The following is a 5,188-nucleotide window of genomic DNA, read 5'->3' as shown; positions in this document are numbered from 1 at the left end:
CATTCCCCTTCACTTCACCATCGCCGCTCTCCCTCGCCCTCTCGCCATCCGCCGTGCACACGTACGCACGAACATGCACACTAATCCTACTGCGAATTACCACGTAGCTCGTAATCGCGGAACACGCACAGGGGAGTAGGGGTTGAGCCAGGGGCGACTCGTCAGTTACCTGACTTATCGGTAATGCACTTTAATTTCCATTGCTGGCGCTGCATAAAGTTGCGGCGGAATTCGACAAATCGAGCCAGTCTTAACGGTTTTTTCTTTCGCTCCTTTTATCGACCAACGAACCTGCCTCCCTTACTCCATTGCTAAACCATCAATCCCCCATCCGCCCCACCCCCCGACCTCTCCCAAAAACAATATCCACTTTACCCCCTTCGCCCCCTCCTCGCCTATACGTACCTATCGTCCACGTCACCCAACCCTTTTTGAGCTCGCTCGTTTCTCCCCTCGGCCCCACCCTTTGGCAGTGCCACTATACCTATCCATTGCGCCAATTTATTCTATTTTAAGTACCTGCTGCTTAAATCTTACACATCCTGACCCGCAGTGCCTTTCTTCTTATTAGCTTTAGTTGTAGCGATCGGTTCACTCGAGTCCATCGACGCTATATTTCGCGCGTATTGGCGCTATTGCGAGAAACTCCCAAAGTTTGCCCTCCCTGCCCCGCCTTTCCCAAGAATATTATTCACCATCCAGGCCTACCGATGAATATCAATATTAACGGGGACGTCCACCTAAATAGGAAATTATTTTTTTCACAACGCTAATAATAATTGCAATGGAGACAATCGTTCTGGATCATCAGGCTTGTTTTCGCACATTGTCGTCGGCTGTTGTAATTCGCTTCGCTTGGATGCGCGACGGAGGAGAGAGTAATAAGAACTTACGTTACCAGTGCTTTCGTTAAATGATAAATAATGCATCGCGGCGTTATTAGTCGTAAGTATTGTTTCTCTCTCTCTCTCTCTCTCTCTCTCTCTCTCTCTCTCTCTATATATATATATATATATATATATATATCACTCTCTCACACACACACACCCTCTCTCTCTCTCTCTCTCTCTCTCTCCCTCCCTCTCTCTCTCTCTCGTGCGAGCGGTAGCCATTCGGCGAAACATTCCTATGCGTGACAGTTATTTTTTCGAAATGCGTAATTGCCATTTTCGTTTGCACGATCAGGTTATAACCTTTAAAGAGCGATTCCTCCTCCTTCGTGTTTTTGTTTATCGGCTTTTTCCCCGATCTCCTCGACACATCTACGCCTACGGCGAAACTATTACTCCGGCATTTAATCATTGCTAATATTCAAACGGCGAACCTAACGTTGGAATATTTTCAGCTTATATTCGTAAGGCGAAAGCAGCGTTTATAATTGGATGAAACTGTGATCCGTCCATGCCCACTTAACTCACTACGCCCGTATTTTTATAAAGTATTAATTCGTTCGCGGGCGTCTGCAGGTATTCGCAGGCCAATTATTACCCTGCCGCCACTACGCAGAAGGCGACATGAATTTTATTAGCATGTTTTACTTAAGAATGCTAGGCGTATGTATAAAAAAAAAAAAAAAAAAAGAGGGACGACAGTTCCCGCTCGCCTTGGAGAACGATTTCTTTTTTCTTTTTTTTCTTTTCATTTTTTTTTTCTTTTTTCTTTTATCACAAGCATTGCAGCTCAGAATGATGCAACTGGTTTTTTTCGTCCCGAGTATTTGAGCGTTAGGTTGGTCTCGTCGATTGGCAGTGAAAAAGCAAAAGAGTAAAGGTTCTGAAAACCGCTCATCCCCCTATTCGTGGAAGTACGCGCACAGGCATGCACGCACACGCGCACGCACACAACCCTCATTGTCATCGCCTTCCCACCCACTTTAGCTGTCGCTCGGGTGAGTGTGGTCAGTCTATCGAGTTAGTTTCCACGAACTTGGTACGCTAAACACGCGTGCACACACATTGGTAAACGGGAAATGAGGTTATGGGCGACCTTGGTGGGACTTTTGGTAGTTTGGTAGAGTTTTGGTAGCGTGCGCTCGATGACCCGTGCCGCGTTATTTATTGCCCTTCTTATCGCTTTTGGAGCACGCGGTAAAGTATTTTTCTCCTTAGTTGAATATCGTTGATGCGCATACACGTTATCATGAAAAAACGAAGATGTCGCTACGCTCCCGTGGGCTTATTTTTACTTTTACTCCGTTGTTTATAAGCGCTGTCGAGTCGATTAGTGAAGCGGTGGAAGACGGGCCTCGATTTTGTGATGGTGGACACTACCACCGCCATCGCCAATTTAATTCGACAGAGAAAAAATGAGGGCGGGATGGCTGAAGTGGGCTGGTTGGTAAGCTCATTGTGATCCCAATCAATACAACGAGACCTGTTTGTCCATTGTAATTGTCGCGCATCTTCATCCTTTTGCCGAAAGGAATGCAACGTAGAGTGCGCGAACGTCGGTCGCGAGACATTGTGAATTTTTATGCTTTCAAAAGGCACATAAATTGGCTCCGTTTACGGAACATTTCATTCGCTTAATGGTGCGGCGCGACATTATAACAACGAAGACTCCTCTAGCACATTGTTTACGGATCGAGCGAGAGCAAAGAAATAAGAAGCTCGACTGGTAAAAAAAAAGAAATAAAATAAATTAAAAAAAAAAAAATTGCGAGTCCGGGGGGTCTTTAGGCGCAAAAACTAGCACCGCCGAGGAGGCGCGGTGCCCGTCACCGGCTGCGAACGTAAAGATCTAAGGATAATCAGAACGTAGCCGAGAATAAATAAAGTTCGATTAAGCATTCGACACGAGATTGGCGATCGAACGGAGGGGCATTAAGAGCGGCTACTCGGCGAAGATCCCCGGCACTCGGCGATGCCTCGATAAGTTAATCGGACGAGCGTCGTCGTCATCCTTCGTAGACGACGCGGCCAACTTACATACGCACGACTATTCATTATCGCCCTGTTTCATTACAGAGACGCGCGTCATCCCTGGAGAACCAACAGCCCCCCCCCCCCCCCAATCCTCGTCAGCGTAGTCCGCCAAACAACGGATCATCCCGTCGACAGTCTTGCTAAGGAGAGCGCATCCATCGCCCTCGATCCCCTAACCTCCCGCTCTCCTTCCACTAAACTCCACATCACTCTACTCCACTCTACTCCACTCCACTCCACTCCACCCCACTCCACCCCACTCCAATCAACTCTACTACACTCCACTCCACTCCACTCCCACCCTCGTCGACAGCAGCCCCCTTCACGATCGCACCGGGCGAGCGGAATTTCTCCGGGCCAGAGCCAACGAGACCGCTCGCCCTTATCTCGGCGTTCGCTCTCCTTCTCGGGAACCCCTTGCCGTTCCCCTCGGACAAATGATAAAGGCGAGCGAGCAGCGAGTCGCGCACGGCTCTCGTTTCCGCTGAGCTTGACGCACCGGGCAACCGAGCGAGAGCATGAGAACACGCAGAGCGCGTTTAAGAGAGACAGAGAGAGAGAGAGAGAGAGAGAGAGAGAGAGAGAGATAGTGTGCGAATGACAGAAGTGCCAACGGGCTTTGTTTATTTAGTTAAATACCAGCGCGCCGACTAATCTCAACTCCGGCTGGCTTACCCCTCGTACATTGGTCCCTATATTCCTGATGTATGGCACCGAGATAGGAACGCGGGAGTAGAGAGAGAGAGAGAGAGAGAGAGAGAGAGAGAGAGAAAGAGTGAGAGAGTTTGCTCTGTTGGGACGCGCGTTGGTGAAGGGAGCTGGGGGAACGAGGAGAGCGGCAGCAGGCTTATTGCCATTACTGTTGCGGCTGCTGCTGCTGCTGCGCACATGTGACGATGTCTCTGTGCCTTGTGCCCGATGTGGCCTGGACAATTTCCGAGCCTCGCGATTCTCGGAAAGTTCGAGCTCTTTTTTCGCTTTCGCATGGAATCCGCGTGGCTGAGCGGAGCACCAGCCACTGCTACGTAAGAATTATCCTTCCCTGTCATATCCGAACGCATCTCTTATCGGCTTCGCCTCCTTCCCCCTACTAGCTCTGCCCTTTCTCGTCCCCTAATCCGTTAAGCGCGCAGCACGTTGAAACAAAACGAAAAACCACAAAACCAATAGCAAATGAAAAAACAAAATTTTAAAGTTCGTTTTAAATATCCGTCGTTTCGTCGGCGTCGCTCGTTCGCGCGCAGTGCCATGCGACGCCTTTATCGCTCAACAATTAAAGCGGACTTTTATATTTTTTAAATCACCCTACTACAATACCACACTATTATATTGCGCCTGGTAATCTTAAACCTATTGGTGTTGATTAGGTGGATTTAAATTACTAAATAAATAAATAATTCGAGCCGAAAAAGGAATTAAATAAGTGAAAATAGCCAAATCGCTAATTTGTCAATGACTCGACAAAACGTTTTAACGAACCGTAATGTTTATATAAGCGTTGCACCTATCAGCGATATTTCACAAATCAAATTTACGTTTTTAATTACCCAGCACCGAAAAGTTAAAACTCTAGTTTTGCGTTAACTCCATTACCTTTCTTACCTACTTCTCTCTCTCTCTCTCTCTCTCTCACACACACACACACACACACACACACACACTCATTCACTCTTATACTCCCGTTCCTATCTCGGTACCATACATCTTTCTTTTTATTTTCTTTACTTTTAGCACGACGATTTTGCCGAGTAGATTGGAAAATTAAAGCGCCAATTTCGTATGCCAAACGCGAGAGTCCCGATATGAAATAAAATAGACGTCAATGGGATTGGACGGTAGGCGTTTCCGACTCTTCTGGAGTATTAGTGATTTGAAGAAAGAAAAAAAACGAAACAAAACAAAAAAAAAAGTAAGAAAAAAGAAAAAAGATTCGGCAAATATTCTAAACAACTCTCCTTTCTATCTTATCGCATAATACAAATATTACAAACATTTCGTAAGAACGATGCGTTAAATAAACAAAGTATCGGCTAATATTGCATTGGTGAGGAAATGGGGGAGATGGTCGATTAAGCCGGCAGTCAGAAGCGCGGAAGCAGCAGCCAACAAAATCCGAGTTATCGAGAAAGTGCGCTCGTAGAACAATTGTAAAATGCCAGATTGTGAGTCATGACGCGAGGCCAACTCTATCGACCTAACCGCCTCCCTAAATCACCGACGTACAATTCCAGTAGAATGTTCAACGCGGGCTTTTCCCTCTCGTT

General features: G+C 46.9%; 1 protein-coding gene across 2 annotated transcripts in view; it reads left to right on the top strand.

Moving 5' to 3' along the window:
* The window catches only part of LOC105359646 (lateral signaling target protein 2 homolog), a 29,873-nt gene that overhangs the window by 1,241 nt on the left and 23,444 nt on the right, over positions 1-5,188 (top strand). The window lies entirely within an intron of this gene.

Source organism: Ceratosolen solmsi, unplaced genomic scaffold, assembly GCF_000503995.2.
Source record: "Ceratosolen solmsi marchali unplaced genomic scaffold, CerSol_1.0 scaffold29, whole genome shotgun sequence".
Lineage (NCBI taxonomy): Eukaryota > Metazoa > Arthropoda > Insecta > Hymenoptera > Agaonidae > Ceratosolen > Ceratosolen solmsi.
The sequence above is the reverse complement of the archived record's forward strand: the minus strand, read 5'-3'. Positions and strand labels throughout refer to the sequence as shown.